Source organism: Symphalangus syndactylus, chromosome 8, assembly GCF_028878055.3.
Source record: "Symphalangus syndactylus isolate Jambi chromosome 8, NHGRI_mSymSyn1-v2.1_pri, whole genome shotgun sequence".
Taxonomy (NCBI): Eukaryota; Metazoa; Chordata; class Mammalia; order Primates; family Hylobatidae; genus Symphalangus; species Symphalangus syndactylus.
The window spans coordinates 28,907,937-28,930,112 of record NC_072430.2 but is presented as its reverse complement, the minus strand read 5'-3'; the positions used below and the strand labels follow the sequence as shown (position 1 = coordinate 28,930,112).

General features: G+C 38.1%; 2 long non-coding RNA genes across 3 annotated transcripts in view; one reads left to right on the top strand and one right to left on the bottom strand.

Moving 5' to 3' along the window:
* Positions 1 to 11,907, top strand: part of LOC129487572 (uncharacterized) — a 60,261-nt gene extending 48,354 nt beyond the window's left edge. Inside the window, exon 4 of one of the 2 annotated variants that reach the window (XR_008659371.2) lies at positions 11,106 to 11,907. This is a non-coding gene — a long non-coding RNA (uncharacterized lncRNA). Of the gene's footprint in view, positions 1 to 5,936; positions 6,255 to 11,105 lie in introns of those variants that run through there. The other variant, XR_008659372.1, reaches the window with a different exon arrangement.
* On the bottom strand, positions 9,453 to 21,173 carry LOC129487571 (uncharacterized). The gene is made up of 3 exons (XR_008659370.2): positions 20,941 to 21,173; positions 10,650 to 10,796; positions 9,453 to 9,953 (listed from the first exon to the last, which is right to left on the bottom strand). It is a non-coding gene; the product is annotated as an uncharacterized lncRNA (long non-coding RNA).
* Between the last annotated feature and the right edge of the window lie 1,003 nt (positions 21,174 to 22,176).

Genomic DNA, 22,176 nt, shown 5'->3' with positions numbered 1-22,176 from the left:
TTCAATAAGAAATAGGGAAATCCATGGGCAGATGTTCTGCAGATGAAACACATGGCTTGCAAACATTCAAAGAGGTGTTGAACGTTATCAGGGAGCCGGGAAATGCAATTAAGGCTAGAATGGGGTACCAATTCCCATGGCTTTTTCAGGAAAAAATGTAAAAATCAATCTATGCCAAGAGATAAAATAGAGCCATAGGATCTATATGTTGCTGATAGAAATGTGAATTTAGAAAAACTTGACATTCTCTACCAAAGTTGAAATTAATATATCCTGTGACCCAGAAATTTCACTCCTACATATATCCTCAAAATATATTCTTATACATCAACAAGAAACATGTGCAAAAATGTTTGCATCAGCATTTTCACAGTAGCAAAAAATCTAGAAACAATTCAACTGTCCATCAACATGAGAGTGAATTAATTCATCATATAAAAATTCACTTAATGGAATATTAAGTAGAGTTTAAATGAATGGATTATAAAAACATATGTCAATATGGGTGAATCTTAGCAATATCATACTGACTAAAAAGCAAATCTCAAGGTAAATAAGTTGATAGAGAAAGGAAAGCTAAGGAATGATGAGATTTGGAGGGAGAGAGTCAGGAGTGTGGGAATTTGGAGGAATTCCATAGGGGTAACGTGGCAGGCAGAATTCTTAGATGACCCCCAGTGACCCACACTCTTGTATAATCTCTTCCTCTTAAGTGTAGGTGGGATCTATAACTTTCTCCTAACCAATACAATGTGGCAAAGGTGATGGGATATCCCTTCTGTAATTAAGTCCTGTTATATGGTAAAGATGAAGGAATTTTGAAGACGTAATTAAAGTCCCTAACAGTTGGATTTAAATAATCAAAAGATAAATTATCCTGGGTGGGGCTTACCTAATCAGGAGAGCCCTTAAAATGAGTTTAGAAGTCACGTACTTAAAGCAGCAGAAACTCTTTCTCTTCATTGCTGATTTTTTTTTTTTTACTTTTAAGTTCAGGGGTATACATGCAGGGGTGTGATATAGGTAAAATCGTGTCACAGAGGTTTGTTGTACAGATTCTTTCATCACCTAGGTATTAAGCCTAGTATCTTTTATTTATTTTTCCTGACCCTCTCCCTCCTCCCATTCTCCATCCTCCAGAAGGCCTCAGTGTCTGTTGTTCCCCTCTATGTGTCCATGTGTTCTCATCATTTGGCTCCCACTTGCAAGTGAGAACATGCAATATTGGTTTTCTGTTCCTGTGTTAGTTTTCTAAGGATAATGGTCTTCAGCTTCATCAATGTTCCTGCAAAGGACATGATGCTGACTTTGAAGATGCAAGCTTCCACATCGACAGCCTCAAGGAAACAAATTCAGCCAACCACCTGAGGGAACTTTCCTTGTCCTGCCTCAAGATGAGATCACAGTCTGCCCAACACCATGATTTAAGCCTTGTGACACCTGGTATGGAAAACCCAGTTAAACTCTCTCCAAACTCTTGACCCACAGAACCTGTGAGAAAATATATGGATATTATTTTAAACTGCTAAATTTGTGGTAATTTGTTATGCAGCAATAAAAAAACTAATGCAAGGAGATATAGATTATTGTAAAAATCTTAGCTTTTGTTTTAAAATATAGTTCACCAGTAGTAAGTTACTAATAAGTAACTAAACAAATAAAAGCAAGCCGTTTACAAATCAATAATAAGAGTAAGTCATGAACTAAAGATTGTAATTAATCAATTTCTGTACTCCTGTAATGAAAATAAAGGAGGAAAAGAAAATGAAAGAAAAGACAAGAGACCAGGGACTCGCTCTCTTCCTTTGTCAGGGAGCTCAGATTAGAACTTCCAGTCCAGTGCTCTTTTCTACTATAATTGGTTACCTCCTAATTCAAATTCTAAACACCTAGAGTCACTAAAAAGTGTTCAGAAATCAATGGTTATGCAAAAATTATATTCAACCCATGAAACCTTGAGTGAATCAACCCATCTTTCCCCACGCCAAACCTTCCTATGCCCTGTCTTCTGCTACTATTCTTAGAGAAGAATCTATGAAGAAGACTACAGTCTCCATACTTGTTCATAACCAATACTCTGGTCACAGCAGATTGAACCAGAGTAGCCACTGATCCAAAGGCATTTAGTGATAGGCTGGCCAACCACCTATGAAGAAGACTGTGCAATGTTTAGACTAGATGTGAGAGTTGAGAGATATCTTTGGGTACATGTCCAAACCTTATTCCATTTTCTTTTGATGATATATAGGAAAAGAAAAGGCATACATTGAATAGCCCATTCAAACACTGAATATCCCATGTCTTTTGTTATTATGAAAACAATTCAGACTTCCCCTCACACTCATAGGATATAAAGAGAAAGAATAATGAGGAGAAAATAATAGAGACAGCATATCTAAACTCCCTGCTGGCCATGGCTCCTGCTTTGAGAAACTGAGTGAGAAACTATATGGCAAAGAGTCTTTGAAGGTGAGACATATCCTGCAGCACTCTTGGTGACCTTGAGAGGCTGGGCAGACTATCCAAAAATGGTGACTGGCTCAAAAGCCTTACCCAACTGGGCATTCAGTACTGGAAGACAACTGTCTGATTTCATCAGTTCTCTGTTTAGAGAAGACTATTGTTAATGGAAAATAAGATAAGCAGAAATGTGTACACGTTGAGAAGACAAAATTAGGAAGCCACGGGTAGCAGAAGACATGTATAAGATGTCATATGGTAACTGAGTAGAAACAGCCAGTAATTGAGAGAAATAAAGGCGAGAAGCCTGAGAAGTGGTAATTGGCAGTAGTAGGAAGTGACTGAGTCACCATATTGGTGCCACAAAAGTAGCTACCAGCACATGCAGCTGAGAAGATGACCAGACACCAGGGCATCTCAGGTGATCACTAAGACATTTTTCTCATTTTTCTGACCTCTCCATTGATTCTAAATACAGTCTTCCCTTACTTGAGGTAACACAAGAGTGTCTGTTCCTGTCTCTCACAAGACACTGCGTAAGGTAGCAATGAAAAGCAGGAGCTCTGGAGGTAGACAGCCCAGGCTTTTACCCAAGCTCCATTAGTTCCAAGCAATGTCACCTGGGGCAAGTTCCCTAACCTGCCTGTGCCTCTGCTTCCTCATCTGTGAGATGATAATATTATTAGTGCCTAGCTTATAGGATCACTATGAGGATTAAATTAATTATTGTAAAGTGCTTAGAGCAGTATTTTGCACATAGCAAGTGGCATATAATAATTTGTTGAATGAATAAACTTGTCAGAGAGGGAACTCTCCTTCCCTACTCCCAACTCTCTCTTCTGTGTGGAGGGATATCAATTAGTGTAACATTCTGTCTGGAGGAGATGGAATAATTCATTTGATTGGAGAGTATATAGGTTACAATAGGACCCAGCCTTAAGGGACAGGAAACTCCAAATAATAGTGACTTAAACAAGATAAAGGTCTTCTCTGGCCAGGCACAGTGGCTCACACTTGTAATCCCAGCACTTTGGGAGGCCACAGTGGATCACTTGAGATCAGGAGTTCGAGACCAACCTGGCCAACACTATGAAACCCCATCTCTACTAAAAATACAAAAATTAGCCAGGTGTGGTGGCAAACACCCATAATCCCAGGTACTTGGGAGGCTGAGGCAGGAGAATCACTTGAATCCGGGAGATGGAGGTTGCAGTGAGCTAAGATCATGCCACTACACTCCAGCCTGGGCGACAGCAGTGAAATTCCATCTCAAAAATAACCTAAAAACAAAAAACAAAAAAAGGTCATCTCTCTCCCATAAATAAACTTTGAGGTAAGCCATCAAGGGATAGCACGATGTCTCCAGGGCCGCAGGTTCTTTCCCGTTTGCTTGTCATTCACAAATTCCAGTTTCCATTTCATGATCCAGAATGGACACCCCAGATCCACATTCTTGTCAGAAGAAAGAAGAAAAACTAGGGAGAAAAGCATATGCCTTTACTCTGCCTAAAAATTGGGCACAACACTTCCCTTACTTGTGTCTGCTTAAACTAAGCCATATGGCCACAGCGAACTGCAAAGGAGACTGGGAAATGTAGTCTTTATTCTGGGGAGCTGGCATGCCCCAGTAAAAAATGGAAGAGGGAGGAAGAAAGAAGAAGAAGAAGAAGAAGAAGAAGAAGAAGAAGAAGAAGAAGAAGAAGAAGAAGAAGAAGAAGAAGAGGAAGAAGAAAGAAGGAAGGAAGAAGGAAGAAGGAAGAAGGAGAAGAAGGAGAAGAAGGAGAAGAAGGAGAATTAGAAAAGAAGAAGAAGAAGAAGAAGAAGAAGAAGAAGAAGAAGAAGAAGAAGAAGAAGAAGAAGAAGAAGAAGAAGAAGAAGAAGAAGAAGAAGAAGAAGATTATTTGAGGGAAGAGGTAGCAGGGTGCCATGCTGAATTTATAAGGAGAAAGTGAGCATGCTTAATTCATGCACTTGCTAGGGAACAAGCTTATCCTAATCTAGCCTGGCTGGGGGATGTCTGTCTAATTCTAGGGCTCAGTACTAGGAAGCTGCCTTGGCCACAAATGTAAGCCATACTTTTCCATATTATCTTTCACACCAATAAAGATGATAGGCTTATCTCCATCTGCTAAACAACTTTGTCTTCTTTTCAATTGTTTCAGAGCTCAGATGGAAAAGAATGGTGTTACTGAGACCCTTCGAGATTCCCCATGTAATTCGATAAAGAAAAGGCAACACAAAAGAGTTGTATAGAATTTCCCACATTATGGACCCATGTCATAGAGAGAATCCATGGTGCATTTGTTAGCTGCATTTAAATTACAACTCTTTCAGATCCAAGATTTATTTGGTAGGCAAATATATCTGGATGCAGACTTTTAAACAATGCCATTTCACATCTTCCATTCTGGAATGGTTTTATACTGAGTGGGATCCAAAGCTTTAGTGTTTATCCTTTAGCGGAGTGAGGATTTTTGGATCTAAATTGACTATTCTCTAACATGTACTGTTTTAACATTTAGAAAGTGTCCATTTTTAGCAAAATCACAGCTGTGTGAATGTAACATACTGGTGTGGAGGAGGGTTACATTTCAACTTGCTATATTAGAAAAATAAGAAAATTACTAACTTTTAGATCTGGAAGAAACTTACGGATTATTGAGCCAACCCTTCCTATTAAGGATGAGAAAGCTGAAGCCCAGAGAGGGAATGTGATATGTCATTGGTCACTCAGGCTAATAAATTATAGGATGGCATGAAAGCCCAGTAACTGCTGGTCCAATATTCTTTCTAGCATATGACACCATGCAAAACTCTACTTTCTTCTCTTTCACTGTCCACTGCTCGGTAGCAAGCACCATACTGAGCTCTGAGGATATCTGAGTTGAATCTGATAATGTTCATGATGTGAAAGAGATGATAAGTGCGTGAACAGATAAATGACTACATAACATATTAAAGGCAAAAACAGGCAAATGCACCTATGAGGTGGCAATGAGTGACCAATTAATTATCTTGGTTAGTGGTGGGAGATGGAAGGTTAACAAAGACTTCCTGATGGAAATGACTCTGAGCTCAGCTTTTTAAGTCAACTAGAAATTCATAAGGTGGAATACCATCCCTAAAGAAGCAGTAGCATGTACTAAGGTGCTGAAGAAAGAAACCCCATTTTATTCACTAAAAAATACCAGAGTGCAGTTAGAAAGTAAGGTACCAAAGGGACAGAAATAGGAGGCAACTTGGGCAAGAACCAGAACATATAGACCATTCAGTCCACCCTGGGAGCTAAAAGTTTATCTGTCAATAGAGAGGAGCTTGTTGAATCTTTTTGAGCAGACAAAGGTATGACCAGATTGCCTTTGTTATGAGTTGAGGAAAAGGGCAAATTAGTTGAGGCCAGGAGCAGGGAAGCCAGTTAGGAGATAAGGTTGAGGGTTCAGGCTGCCCACCAATATCCATTCTCTCTTCGTCCATAGGGATAAAAATTTACCTGGATGCAAGGCTATTCAGAATGAAGATTAATGATATGGTTTGGCTGTGTCCCCACCCAAATCTCATCTTGAATTCCCACGTGTTGTGGGAGGGACCTGGTGGAAGATAATTGAACCATGGGGGCAGGTCTTTCTCGTGCTGTTCTCATGAGAGTGAATAAGTCTCATGAAACCTGATGGTTTTATAAGGGGGAGTTTCCCTGCACAACTCTCTCTCAGCCTTTTGCCATCCATGTAAGATGTGACTTGGTCATCCTTGCCTTCTTCCATGATTATGAGGCCTCCCCAGCCACGTGGAACTGTGAGTCCATTAAATCTCTTTCTTTTGTAAATTTCCCAGTCTCTGGTATGTCTTTATCAGCAGCATGAAAACAGACTAACACAATTACATTTCCCAGCTATCCCCTTGCACTGAGATGAGCCATGTTACTAACCCTGGCAAATGGGATGTGAGTTTAAATTACATGTGAAATCTCTGGGTTTCACAGGAGGAATCTGAACCCCTGCAAAGAAAGAGACCACAAACAGTCCTGGATCATTATGTGACAAAGAGAATCACTTCTATCTTGTGTTTTAAAATATTGTTATGTTTAATCTCTGTCATGGCAGTAAAACCTATATTGGAACAAATCCCTGAGGCTGCCTAGGTGAAAGGCGATGGTCTGAGGCAGGAAAAAGGTGAATGAATTAGTGGGGATAATAGATCTGAGAAAAGTTGTTGGACTTATTGACAGGAGGTAGGAAATGAGAGAAGAAGGTGTTAATTGCACCCTCCCGCCCCATATGCTTTCACTCCAACACTGGGTTAATGGATGGTGAAGTCATCAATGAAAAAAAGAGGATGTGGGAGAAGTAAGATTACTTCCAAGCATTTTAGAGGAGTTGGAAGTTTGCTGGGAAAAACCTGTTTTCAGTTCATTTGTTCATCAATTCAAAAAATTTTTACTGACCTCTTACTATGTGTAAGGAACAAAGGATTTTTTTACAAAAAAAAAAATGTTCATTAGCAACAGCATAGGTTTTTATTACAAAAACAATAAAGATGGGAACCTCAGCTGTAAAAGTAGTAAAAATGCAGAACTCTATGGATTACGCACAGATTTGTCAGGCCCTTCACTGCCTGAGCTGTTTACAGATCATCTAACATCTCACTTAGTGTTGTCTCAGGTTTGCACAAGCAGCCAGCCTGGAAAAGGGAAGTGTGTGAGGCACACTTTTAGCTTTAAGATTTTATAAAAGTCCACCTGTTTGGAACTGAGGTTCATATAAGAAAGAGAAGGCCCCTACAGTGAAAAGAATTTCATATAGCCACTCATGTAGTTGTACTGTAATCCCAAATATCCTTAGGAGAGTCATTCCAAATAAACATATGTACATGTACATTCAGGGTAAAGAGTATGTGTATGTACATTCCATACACTTCAAAACACAGTCCTGTTTAAATCATCTCTGCACATTTTCACAGCAGACTTTCTTTTTGCCCTATTTATCCTCCTACATAAGCAGTTTAAATAATCACCCTACATGATATTCTGAACTTCCTGAGTAGAATAGTTTTTCTCATATTGACTAAAAATTCAAAGTATGTCTATATATCAGGAAAGTCATTTAACATTCATGTTAACATTCACAAATGTTAGGCTGCTTCAAACATATCCTACCATAGATTTCTTAAACATAAAATATATATGAAGGAAATCAAATAAACAAACTTCTTCACTCTCAGTTTTTTAACAAATGGTCTGGGATCATGTTAACTCCTCTGATCTCTGCTTCCTGCAGGGTGGTCTGCTGCTGGTCAAATGAAAGTATTCCCCAGCTAAGTCAGACAACAGGAAAGCATTCATTTAATTAACTGGCATTCAATGCAATTCAATGGGTTATTTCTTAAACACCTACTATGTGTCAAATCCTGTCCTAGGCCTAGGTGGATGCAAAGGTAAGTAAGATTTAACATGGCTCTGACGCAGGTTCATCGAAGAGCCCTAGGACCCTGAAGGGAAAGATTAATTCCTTGTGATTGTGTTGAAAGGAAAAAACGCTTCCTAAAGATTCCTACGTAAGAGCTAAACTTAGAAAGAAGGGTGGGAGTGAGGTCTCGGAAGAAACAACTGACACCTTAATCTCAGACTTCTAACTTCCAGAACATTGAGAAAATATATTTCTAATATTTAAACCATCCAGTCTGTGCTACTTTGTCATGGCAGCCTAGCAAACTAAGACAAGGCATAACTCTCCAACATTTGTAAAGGAGTGTCAAATACATCACTGTTGATCTTCACATTAACCCTGCAAGGTACATATTATTATGCACATTTAAGGAAACTGAGGCTCATCAGATAAGTAACTTGCCCAAAATCACACATCTACAAGTAGCAGAAAGATACATAGAGAACTGGGAGCATACTGCACATATTTTTATCTGCCATTTTTTACTCAGTTGTTTTATCATGGACATCTCCCATATCACTGAAAATCAAAGTATGTCAATTTAGGTTTGCTTATCTCAACTTTGAATAAGCTGCCTAGGGAATCTATGTAACAGAGGAACATCTTGAAAACTAACATTGGAAAAAATAAAAATGAAACATAACTTGTTAAAACCAGCAAGGAATTTAGTGATCACCCAAGAAGGCCAAACACTATGACAGGTGACAACAAGGCTATGGCACATCCTGGATCCTAGAAAGGCTGTCCTAGTTTATGTGAATATTCTGGGAAGGACTTTCTCATCTTCCTTGACCCCAAGAACTATGGAGGGCTGAACAGGCAGGTTGATCCCTCTCTAGCTCTGAGTCTGATAGAGCAAAGAGGATGATGCTATTAGTGTTCACCTCACAGTGTATTAAAGGAGGGAAAGACTTAAAATGGTTTACAGTGAGATTTGGGAAACATTAGCAATGATTTCTGTGATTTAGTAGATAAAAATAAAAAATTCTGTCCTTGCTTTTTATATACAGATTATCCAGTTTATTCTTGATAACCATTTTCAGAATGACACAGATCATCATTGCAAGACCGTAAGTGTACATCCAGTAGAACTCGGGGAAGAACCAGTATCACAGAAGAAGAAAGAGAAGAAAATCGATGTATTCATTACCTCTAGAAGCTTACTATCCAGTTGGGGATATGATAAATCTTAAAAACAAAAATTGAAAAGAAAAAAGATAAGAATTGCTTAAAGTAGCCTCCAATTGTTTTTAAAAGACCTAGTAAGAATTTATGTGAAAATACTTTATAAATTTTGAAGCACTGTAACAGGTTCTTACTACTACATGTTTTAAAAATACTGATTTTTTCTGTGTTTCAGGCACTATTTTGTAATTATTAGTAACTAGTGCACGTAAGTTAGCATAGAAGAGTTGAAACTGAGTTAGTAGTTGCCTAGTAGACCTAAAATAAAGAAGCAACTCACGAGGGTTGGAGGTTGCCCTCGCTCACACTGCCACAAACATTTTTAAACACCACCATGGCTTATGGACAAAGTAGACACAGCACAGGTTTAAACTCAGGGCTGGGGTTGGAATCCCATCTCCACTACTTAGTAGTTATTTGACCTAAGATAAGTCATGAAAATGCCATTGATGATAATAGACCTTGAAGCGCTCTTAAAAGATTTCATGATAATGCATGGAGAGTACCTGGGCCACAGTCAGGGCACTATAAGTGGAAAATTTTATTACTCTTAGGAGCCATAATTAGTTTTCTAGGGCTATCATAACAAAGTTCCACAAACTGGGTGGCTTAAAAGAAGAGAAATTTATTTCTCACAGTTCTGGAGGCTAGCCATCCAAAATCGAGATGTCAGCAGCGTTGGTCCTTCTGAGGGCTCCCAGGGAGCATCTGTTCCATGCCTCTCCTAGCTTCTGGTGATGGCTGTCAATTCTTGGTGTTCCCTGCTTGTAGAAGCATCACTCCAGTTTCTGTCTTCTTCTTCATATGGTGTTCTCCTTGTGCCTCTGTGTCTTCACATAGCCATCTTCCCTCTGTTTCTCTCCTTTTCTTTTAAGGACACCATTTGTATGGATTAAAGGTCCACCCTACTCCAGTATGGCTTCATCTTAACTAATTATATCTGCAATAACCCTATTTCCAAATAAGATCACATTCTATAGTACTGGGAGGATTTGAACATATCTTTATGGTGGCAGGGGGCCACAAGTCAACCCATAACAACAACTTAAGTTCAGCTTCTAGTCCCACAAACCAGCCAAGTGACCTTGAATGAAGCACTGCCTCCGATACTCAGTATACTCAGTATCGTCATTTATAAATTAAGACAATAGTATCTCTTTATAGAATCTCCCATAGAGTCAAAAGAGACTGTAAGTGAGAGTGCTTTGTAAACTATACAGCATTATATAAGTTAATTATAAGCATTTCTATAAAGAATACAGAGTATTTTGATGCCCATTTTATTCTTAGCTCAGCTCCTATAACCCCTCTGAATCATCCATTGCCCCACAGTTCCTTGCTTGCCTTCAACAAACTCAAATAGGACATTTTTTAAATGATTTGTCCTCTTAACTCTAAGTGAACTAAATTATGCCAGTGTATTGTTGGGCTGGGGCAATTGAGTTGCCTGACCATTTCCATGAAGTCACAGTGCTAACCTAATTCAATGTGACAGCTTTGTCCTGTAGCACATTCTTAAAATTTGATTATTCTGAGTAAGAAAATATTCATTGAGAGGCTCACCAGGATTGCACCAGGCCTGTTTAGTATCCATATGTAAAGGTTAAGCTCCAGGAGTGAGGGCCAGAGGGCAGCTGAGCTGCCATCAATCATCTTTCTCAGGCTCCAAATTGAGGAGAATTAATGTGTACCTGCTTCTGTAACCTTCTGCTGCAGAATTAGACCATGAATAATAAAATCCACGATTAGTCATAAATTGGAAGAGATAGTTTTTTTTGTACTGCAATAAAACAATTGAAAAGTAAATAGGCCTTTTATACTTTCATAAAACAGGCACATTAGAGCATCCGAAATAGCCTTCACTTGGGTTCTTCATTACACTGATAATGACTGCATATTGCCAGTATGTGCCCTCTTAGTGAATAATTTTTTAAGGTCGAAAAACAGAGTACATAGGTATTTGGTTCATTCTCATTAAGTTTTGTACTGAAAAATGTAACCTCTTTTTTCTATTTTCAGATGATGCGTATCATAAATTATTACTCACCCCATGTTTCCACCCTCGAGATACCTCCAAACAATCACCATGCCACAGTGAACATTCAGTAACAAAGATTCAGCCAGGGTTTTCACCAGCTTGAATGGCAGTGATTCCAATTAGGAAAATAGAGAGAGGAGAGTTCAGAGCCACCCAGAATGGCTCTTGCAAGACACGAAATAAAGGCAGCAGCAACAGGGCTGAACATTCCTCCTCCCTAACTCTCCCTTCACCAGTAGGAAACCCAGGATAACTGCAATCACTGCAGGCCATCTGGCCTGAAGTTCTACCACTAGCAGCCCTCCATGGGACCTTCTTAAGGAAGCATGTCAACTCAGGTAAGGGATGTAAGGGGATGGATGACCCTTTGAGACCAAAGTTGGAGCAAAAAACACCAGATGTTCCTGTGCACTGCTCCTAAGAGATGGTTCTGAAGATCAGTTCAGGGAGAGGTCAAAATACTGGACAGAATCTCAGCAACGTGGAACCTCAAACTAAGTGACAGGCACTGACAACCCTTCCCCAAAGAAAACAAGCACAGACATGGTTTGTGGTAAGCAGAATTATAAAGATGAATTCCCATCTCCCTGTCAGATTACCAATATGGTAAATTACCAGATTACCTGGTTATTTATTCAAACACTAATACAGTTATTGCCTTGATGGAACCATACAGATACAATTAAAATCCCAAGTACCAAATAAATTGACCTTAAGACAAAGACTAAGTAAATCACATGAGCCCTCTGCAAGCAGAGAGTTTTTCTCCAGCTGGTAGCAGAAGCCAGGAATTTGAAGCATAAGAAGTATTCAACACATTATTGCTGGCCTGAAAATGGAAGAGGCCACATAACGAGGAAAATTGGTGGCCTCTAGAAGCAGGGAGCAGTCCCCTGCTGACAGACAGCAAGCCAAGACCTCAGTTCTACAACTGCAAGACACTCAATTCTGCTAAGGACAAAAATGAGCTTGGAAGTGGACTCTGAGATTCAGGTGAGAACACAGCCAAACAACACCTTGATTTCAGCTTAAACAAAGAATGCAGCCACTCCATGCCAGAATTCTGACCTGTAGAAATTTGAGCTAATAAATGGATGTTTTAATAGCTTCATTGATACATACTTCACTTACTATAAAATTCATTAAAGTGTACAATTCAGTGGTTTTCAGTATATCCACAAAATGCAACCATCACCACTATTTGATTTCAGGATTTCTTTTTCTTTTCTTTTTTTTAATCCCATAAAGAAAATCCAAACAATTAGCAATCTTTCTTCCTTCTCCCTGCTCCCAGCCCATGAAAACCACTAAATTACGCTCTGTTTCCATGGATATGCCTATTCTGGATATTTTATATAAACCAAATCATGCAATATGTGGCCTTTTGTATTTGGCTGCTTGCACTTAGCATCATGTTTTCAAAATCTATCCATGTCGTAGCATTTCTCAGTATTTCATTCCTTGTATAGCTGAATAATATACCACACAAATATATCACATTTTGTTTGTCCATTCATCATTTAATAGATGCTTAGGTTTTTCTATTTTTTAACTATTATAAATAATATTGCTTTTAATATTTGTGTACAAGTTTTTCTGTAGGCACAGGTTTTCATTTCTCATGGATATAAACCTAGAGTGAAATTGCTGGGTCAAACAGCAGCTCTATGTTTAACAACTTGAGGAACAGCCAAACTGTTTTTTGAAATGGCTGCATTATTTTACAATTCTGTCAACAATGTATGAGGGTTCCAATTTCCTGACGTCCTTGCCAACACTTGTTAATGTCTGCTTTTGTATTTTAGGCACCCTAGTGGGTATGTCGTAATATTGCATTGTGATTTTGATTTGCATTTCCCTAATGGCTAATGTTGTACATCTTTTATATGTGCTGATTGGCCATTTGTTTATCCTCTTTAGAGAAATGTTCTATTCAAACACTTTGCCCAAGTTTTAACTGGACTAATTATCTTTTTATTGTTGAGCTGCAAGAATTCTACATGTATTCTGGAGTAGTTGTTTATTCAGAAATACAATTTGCAAATATTTTCTGTCACTGTATAGGTTGTCTTTTCACTTTCTTGATAGTGTTCTTTGAAGCAAAAAAGTTTTTTATTTTCTTGAACCCCGATTTATCTATTTTTTCTTCTTTTGCTGCTTATACTTTTGGTTTTATAGCTAAGAAACCATTGCTTAAATCAAGGTCACAAAGATTTACACCTCTGTTTTCTTCTGAGAGTTTTACAGCTTTCTTTTTTTTCTTTTTTGATAGAGAAAGGATCTCACTGTGTTGGCCAGGCTGTTCTCAAACTCCTGGGCTCAAGTGATCCTCCTGCCTCAGCCTCCCAAAATGCTGGGATTACAGCAGGCATGAGCTACCACGCCCATCCAAGTTTTACAGCTTTAGATGTTGCATTTAGATCTTTGATCCATTTTGACTTAATTTTTATATGTGGTGTGAGATAGAGGTACAGCTTTATTCTTTTGCCTGTAGATATCCAGTTGTTTCAAACCACAATGAGATACCACTTCACACCTACTAGGATGGCTACAATAAAAAAAAAAAGACAATAACAAATATTGATGAGAATTTGGAGAAGTTGGAATCCTTCAATTTGCAAATAAGATATAAATTAGAGGAACCACTTTAGAAAACATTTTGGCAGCTCCTCAAAATGGGTATATACCCAGGAGTGGAATCATTGAGTCAAACAGTTTATTTGTAAATAAACATTACAAACCAGTTAAGACTGATGCCAGACTCTAAATCAGAAACTATGTAAATCAAAAGAAAATTAAGCATAAAATTACAGTTTGACTTAACGATTCCACTCCTGGGTATATACCCAAGAGAAATGTAAACAAAGGTTTACACAGAAGCTTGTATAAAAAATGTTAATAGCAGCATTATTTATAATAGCCAAAAAGTGGAAACAAGCTAAATGTTCTTCGACTGATTAATGGATAAAGAAAATCTGCTATATCTATATGATGGAATATCACTCTACCATTCAAAGAAACAAAATACCGAATCATGCTACAGTATGGATGAACTTAAAAACATTATGCTAAGTGAAAGAAGCCAGACACAAAAGGCCACATATTGTGTGATTCCATTTATATGAAATGTTCAGAAAAGGCAAATCTATAGAGACAGAAAGTAAATTCGTGATTGCCTAGCGTGGGGTGCAGAAAAACATGGGGATTGGAGGGTGATAACTAAGGGGTGCAGGGTTTCTTTGGGGGGTGATGAAAATGTTCTAAAATTAATTACGGTGATTACGGTTACACAGCGCTATGAATATACTAAAGACCATTAAATTGTATACTTAAAATGGTTGTATTGTGTGGTATATGAATTATAATTCAATAGAATAGTAGAAAAAAACAGGTGATGGAAAGCATTTGCCTGCAGTCTATAGTTTTTCTACTCCTGGTGTAGGAGAACAAGAACAAAGAGGTCACTCAGATTGTTTTAATTGCCTTTGTACTAAGGAGAAAAATAAGACCTATGTCAGGCACATGGGTAGATGGTTCCTCATAAAGGCTTAAGACAAAACCCAAGTAAATAAAAATGAGTTTGTATTTTTCTGATGAACCTTTTTATATATGTTTTATGTGAACTCATGTGAGGCAGAGGCAGAGAATCACTATACATAATTTCTAGATACTGGCCATAAAACTTTCTTTCTCACCGTTGCTAATAGGAGAATCAGACAGCATATAGTTACAACGAGTTCTTTAACTCAATCTGGCAATCTCTGTAGTTTAATTGAAGTTTTTTATAAAATTTATACTTAAGGCCAGATGCGGTGGCTCACGCTTGGAATCCCAGTACTTTGGGAGGCCGAGGTGAGTGGATCACGAGGTCAGGAGTTCGAGACCAGCCTGGCCAAGACAGTGAAACCCCGTCTCTACTAAAAATACAAAACTTAGCTGGGTGTGGTGGCAGGCAGCTACTCGGAAGGTTGAGGCAGGAGAATCACTTGAACCCGGGAGACAGAGGTGGCAGTGAATCAAAATTGCACCACTGCACTCCAGCTTGGTCAACAGAGCTAGACTCTGTCTCAAAAAAAAAATTATAGTTAATGTAATTTTTAACATACTTTTGTTTTAAACCATTATATTTTCATCTAGTTATTTATCCTTTCTATTATTCTTGTGTTTTAAACCACCATATTTCCACCTAGTTTTTTTTTAATCTCTATTTTTCCTTCCATTTTGCCTCTTTTTCTGCCTTCATTTGGATGATTATTTTATATGTGATATTAGCTTATTAATGACTATGCTTTCTATTATTTTAAGTGGTTGTTCTAGGTCTTAAAATACATATATTTGACTTAACATAGTCTATCTCCAAATATTACTTTAACTGCTTCATGTATATTGTAACAACTTTACAAGGGTATAATTCCATTTTCCTTCTCCTGTCCTTTGTCCTAATATGTATACTTCTATATGTGTTATAAATTCCACAACACGTTGTTATTATTGTTGTTTCAAACAGTGAATTTTTAAAAAAAAAAATTTAAATTAGGTCAAAAGTCTGTTATACTTAACCAGTATGTTTAACTGTTCCAACATTCTTCAATTCTTTGCATAGAGCCAAATTTCTTCCATTATTTTCCTCCTGCCAAAGACCTTTTCATAGCCTTCTTACATTGGAAACCTGCTGGTAGTGAATTTTTCAAGCTCCATTTTTATATTAAAAAATTCCTTTTTAAAATCATTTTTATATTATTACATGTTATTGAATTATCACTTAACAGTATTTTGTTTTGCTCCCTCCACCCCTTTCTCATGAAGTAAAAATGTTTCTCAATTTTCTTTTGATTTATATAGTTTCTGATTTAAAGTGTGGCATCAGTCTTATCTGGTTTGTAATGTTTATTTTTCTCTGGCTGCTTATAAAATTCCCTTTATCACTGATTTTCATCAATTTGATTACAATGTGGTGGTTCTTTTATACTTATTCTTTCTGGGATTCATTTATCTTTTTGGATTGCTTTATAAATTTCATCTCTTATGGAAAATGTTCATTTACTATTTCTTCTCTTTTTTTTTTCTTTCCACCCTGGGGCTCCAGTGACACATATTTTAGACCATTTACTGCTTTTATACAGAAAAACGATGCTCTGTTTATTCTGTTTTAAGTATTTTTTTCTCATTATGCTTCTTTTTTGATAATTCCTATTGCTATACCTTTGGGTTCACTTATTTTTTATGGTATCAAATCTGCTGTCAATCTCATCCAGAGTCTTTTTTATTTCTATTACATTTTTCATCGCTAGAAACTCTATTTGGATCTTCTTAAAACTTCCATTTCTAGATACAGTTTCTAGATTGCAGCACAGGATGGAGGAACTCATTTCTCTCCTCGTTGTGGTTATGCTTTACTCATTTTTCTTAAATCAATGAATGGGGCATGTTTATAAGCTGGTTTAATTTTTTGTTAATTTCATGTTTTGTATCATTTCTGGGTCTGTTTTACAGACTAGTTTTTTGTCCTTGCTATGGGCCATATTTTCCGAAAATACTTAGTAATTTTTGATTAGTTGATCAACATAAATTTTAGGTTTTGAGGTGTGATATTTTGTTTTATTGCTTAATATTATATTAGACCTTCTTCTGGTTTGCACTTATTTTAAATCAATTTGATCTTTTTCAGACTTGCTATCATACTATGTTAAGGTTGATCCAGAGTAGCCACTATTTTAAAGCTAATTCAGCCCACTACTAATATTACACCCTTCTGAGGATTCTATCCAATGTCCCATGTATTATGATATCTTCCCATTCTCAGTCATAGCAACATAAGCTTTTCTTCACTGTGTATGAATTCTAGAAATTGGTTACATTAGTGTTTTCTGGTGTTTTTTTCCTTGACCTAGGGTCATTTCCTCTGCACTTACTCGCAGATTAATACTCAACCAAAGATACAAGTGGACTTCTCTACAGATCTCTGGAGCTCTCTATTGATCTTCCTCGTCTCCAAATTCTAGCCTCGTTGGATTCCCAAATTCTTAGCCCTGTGTCCTTCGCTCAGCAAGACAACCAGGATTTGGGTTTGAGTTCCTCCATCCTGTGCTGCAGTCTAGAAACTGTATCTAGAAATTAAACTGAAATGATTATAGGGCTCACTTTATTTGTTTCTTTTTCCTTGGAAGTTCGAGTCTACTGCTGCCTGTTTCCCATTGTCATAAATTATTGTATTACAGAGTTTGTCTTCATTTTTACTTGCTCGAAGTGGGAGGGTAAATCAAATCTGTTATCCCATTATGACTAGAAGCAGGAGTCCAGTTTTGCCTGTTTTTGAACTTTACAGAAATGGATCTTTGCAGTACGTTTCCTTTTGCCTCTGGCTTTTCTTGCTAAACGTGGTGTTTGTGAGTGCTAACCATGTTGTTTCAGGCCGCATTAGTACATTGATTTTTACTGCTGTTTTTTATTCACAGTTCAACAAATATTAATTCATCTTTTGCTATGTGTGCTAGGAACTGTGTCAAGTTCTAAGGATACAAGTTTTATCAAGATAGACATAATTCTCACTATCAAGAAATGTATAATCTAGTGCAGGAGTCAGCAATCTATAGCTCATGGGCCAAATGCAGACTGCTACCTGTTTATTCAGTCAGGTTTTATGAGAACACAGCCACAGCCATTCATTTATGTATTGTCTATGGCTGCTTTCATGCTACAGTGACAGAACTGAATAGCTGTGACAGGAACAATATGGCTCACAAAATCAAATATATTTACTTTCTGGCTGTTTAAAGAAAAAGTTTGCTACCTGTATTAGTCTGTTTTCATGCTGCTTATAAAGACATCCTTGAGACTGGGCAATTTACAAAAGAAAGAGGTTTATTGCACTTGCAGTTCCACATGGCTGGGGAAGCCACACAATCATGGTGCAAGGTGAAAGACATATCTCACATGGCAGCAGATAAGAGAAGAGAGCTTGTGCAGGGAAAGTCCCATTTTTAATATAACCATCAGCTCTCGTGAGACTTATTCACTATCACAAGAACAGCACAGGAAAGCCCTCCCCCAATGATTCAATTACCTCCCACCGGGTCTTTCCCACAACATATGGGAATTCAGGATGAGATTTGGCAGGGGACATAGCCAAACCATAACACTACCCCTTATCTAATAAATAATATTAGTAACTTCTTGCTATAATAGAGTGCAAATGTGGACAGACACTGTGGCTTAGAAAGAATAAATTACTTACTTAAAATTCTTGTAACTTAAACCTAGATCTGTCCAGCACTTAAACCTAGATATGACCTTCTGATCATCTCCTTGCCTGGAATACAGTACTCTGCAGCCAAAGAATCCTCCCCATCCTTCTAGGTCAAAGCTTTATTCAGGCTTCTCATCTTACCTTGCCTGTCTATAAGGATCTCTCTAGCTCTGACTTTCTGTCATTTGATCCCTACTATCATCTGTGCTATGCATGGAAAAATTAGCTTGGACTATTAACTGTATCAACTGTATTAGTCAGGACTCTGTTAAAAATACAACTCAAGCAAGCTTTGACAAAGAAGAATGCTATTTGTTGAAGGAATACCAGGGTAATTTATATTACTAAAGGATTCAATATTCAAATGGCAAGGTCAGGGGTGAAGCTGGGCTTCAAAAACAATTTAAACTGAGTATTTCCTGGGCTCTTCTCTGTATCGTGTCTCTGCTTCTCATGGGTGGGCTTGGTTTCCTGTCAAAGCAGATGGCTTCCTCCATGTGCCAGGAAATAGGGCATCCAACAACTGTTGAATACCCCACCTAGTAATGTCTCCTTCACCCAGACTAGAAAAACAAAGTTATTTTTGTATACTTCCAGCTGGAAAAATCCTGGAGAAGGCTTCAAATTGGCCTGACAAAGGTCAGATCTCCATTCCTGAATCACTCAGCTGCAGCCAAAGCAGCAATGTTATTCAGTATACATGTGCCACTGATAAACCATCTCCTATAGAGTAAGAGTTGTTCCCAGAGTTAAAGGATTATTTATGAATGAGACACTAATTCCAAAGTGTGTCTTGTACGTTCTAACCCTTATTTTCCTAGCATTAAATGCATGTTCATACACACACACAAACACACACAGAGACACATTGATTTCAGGAGACCTGAGTGCCATTGCTATAAATGAGGAGGCCAGAGCTCTCGCTGAAGTGCGTGCAAATACAAATACATCCTCTGGAGCTGAGGTAGTTATCAGGATGTTCCGCAATGCCCCAGTGCCATTCCCGTGATGGCATGTGTCACTTTCCTCAGATCCCTGTGAGCATAGCCACTGCTGCACACTCCTGCTTCCTCAATCTCTGCGCCCCCTACTCCTATGAAGCTCTAGGACCTTATCCCATGAGCCTTACTGGGGCCATGACTGTCTTTGATCCCATGCTATTCAGAGCTGCTGGATAACCCTCATTTCATCTCCAGGTCTGATCTCCAAGCTGCCCATGCCCTGTGAGACTGCTCTGGATGGATTGAAGAAAAGGATTGCCTTTCCTTCTAGCTTCTAGTTTATTACAGCTAATGGGGGATGCCTGCAGAAGACCAGATAAATAAAGAGAAGTCAAGTCAGAGTATCTATTCCCCAGCTCCCTTCCTATGGGATTGCCATAGGCTGACTGCATTTGTTGGCTGAAGGACGCAGTTCCTTTCTGTCCACAAAACCTCTCTCTCTTCAAGTTCTGCCAACTTGTCATAGTTCTATCCTCCATTTCCCCACTGTTGTCTTGGGTCATGCCATGTAACAAAGCTAGAATAATATAGTAGCTTTTGGCAATTCCACTCAAGGTGGTAGGGGAATCAAAGACTCTTTGACCATAATTCATTGGAATTATTAAAAGAGGAGGTTCATATTGGCAATGTCAAAGTGCTGCTTATCTTATAGTTCTACCCAAAGGACCTGAAGAGCTCACCTCCTGCTTCACAACCAATCACCATCACCATTTCATTCTTGTCCAGAGGAGAATCAAGTAAAACTGAATGACTAGCCCATGACTGAAAAGAAGACGGGGTAGTTTCCTGGAACTGAGGAGACTAGCAAAGGAGCAGCAGGGGTATAAAGATGAGGGTGGTTTTCCCAATACACTTCAAAGGGAATGAACATCAGAGACTGCCTATTGGACGGAGTACATAGGACTCAAGACCGTGGAGGAGCCTGGGATGAATTGGATAGAACAGGAACCACCCGAAAATCCTCCCTCTCAGCATAGACCAGGAATAGACTCAAGAATGAGACTTGAACCTAGAGTAAAATGCTCTTTCAAATATTTTTCTGAACTCTTGTGTTATGATTGACCTGCAAGGAGTTGAGGCTGTTTAATAATGTAGTATTTCATTTCTTCCTTCCATTGCGAAGGACCTAATGCTCAGTTAAATAATGTTGAGTCCAGGGTTAGTGGACTCATTTCCCAGAGCTGTGGCCACTAACCTTCCAGAAAAGTAGCCCATCCCTGAATTTTTAGGCCATTAAAAAATAAATAAGAGGACTTCTAAAATTAATCTCTTTGCATTTTGCTTCATTTCAATTGAATGCTACTAGAGTCATTACAATGATGACACAAGAGGCCCACAGTGTGACTGAAACATGGACAGTTGTGTTTTTCTCTGTAAAGACTACTTTCCTAGGTGGAATGAAATAGAAAGTTAACACACCAACAAGCCAGTTGCAGGAGTGACTCTTTCTTGAAAGCTAGGAGGCATATATTCATTTTTCTATTGCTGCTGCAATAAATTACCACCAATTCAGTGGCTTAACACCACACAAACTTATTATCTCATGAGTCTGTCATTCATAAAACTCACTGTTCTGTAGGACGGGCTCAGCTGGCTTCTTTCCTCCCAATCTCAAGGCCAAAATCTAGGTGCTGCCTGGCCTTGGCTCTTCTGTAGAGGCTCTGGGAGAGAACACGCTGCCAGGCCTACTCAAGTTGTTGGCAGAGTTCAGCTCCTTTCAGCAGTGGCACTGAGGTTCCCACTTCCTTGCTGGCTGTCAGTCAGAGGTTGTTATCTGCTCCAAGAGCCTTGATTCTGGATGCTGTCTTCATATTTAAAGCCAACAACAGTGAGTAAAATGCTTCTTATCCTTCAACCCCCTCTATCTTCTGATACATCCTCTGTCAACCAAGCTAGGGAAAGTTCATTTCTTTTAAAGGCTCATGGGATAAGTTTGAGCCCACCTGAATAATCAAAGATAATCCCCCTATTTTAAGATTCATAACCTTAATTACATCAACAAAGTCCCCTTTACCATGTAATGTAACATATTCAGTTTCCAGGGATTAGGGCATGGACATATTTGGGGGTCATCCTGCCTGGTGCAAAAGACATTGAAGCCAGATTATGGCCAAGTGCAGAGACGAGATAGCTTAGACCAACTGATGCCATTTTTGCATGTGATTTTTTTTTTTTTTTTTAGTTATCTTGTTTAATTCAGTGTACTTGGAAAATGCTATGAAAATAAATTGTTTCAATATACTTTTTCTAATTACATATGTAAATATATGATATACTGATATACATGTAGAATATATATATAGTCAAAACCTTGGAGCTACATATTTAGCTCATTCAGTTTATAAAAAAAAAAATCTACCACATAGCCTCCTTAGCAAAGCCAGTACTCCTTCTCAAGATAATCAATCAGCTGAATCAGTCTGACTCTCAGAAAGACATTGAGTTAATTGTTTATCCAAAAAAAAATGAATTCTAAAATCCACTGAAAAAGGCATGAATCATATGATAACTTTATAATACCATAATACAAATTACTAGAAGTTGTTAGGATTAAAATTATATTGATCTAATGTAATTAATTACACATAATTATAAAAATCATTCATTATAATTTTTATGCTATAAAATTAAGAATATATCTATTTGCTGTTTTTCATTAATTAACTTGCAATGGTATAACATTTAATATGTGGTTAAAATGATAAATTCTTTACTAGAGGAGGCCTAGGATGAAAGGGAAGGTACTCATTGTTAGGCTGGTGTGCGTGTGTGTACTAAATGTGGATGTTTGGCTTTGGGGAATGT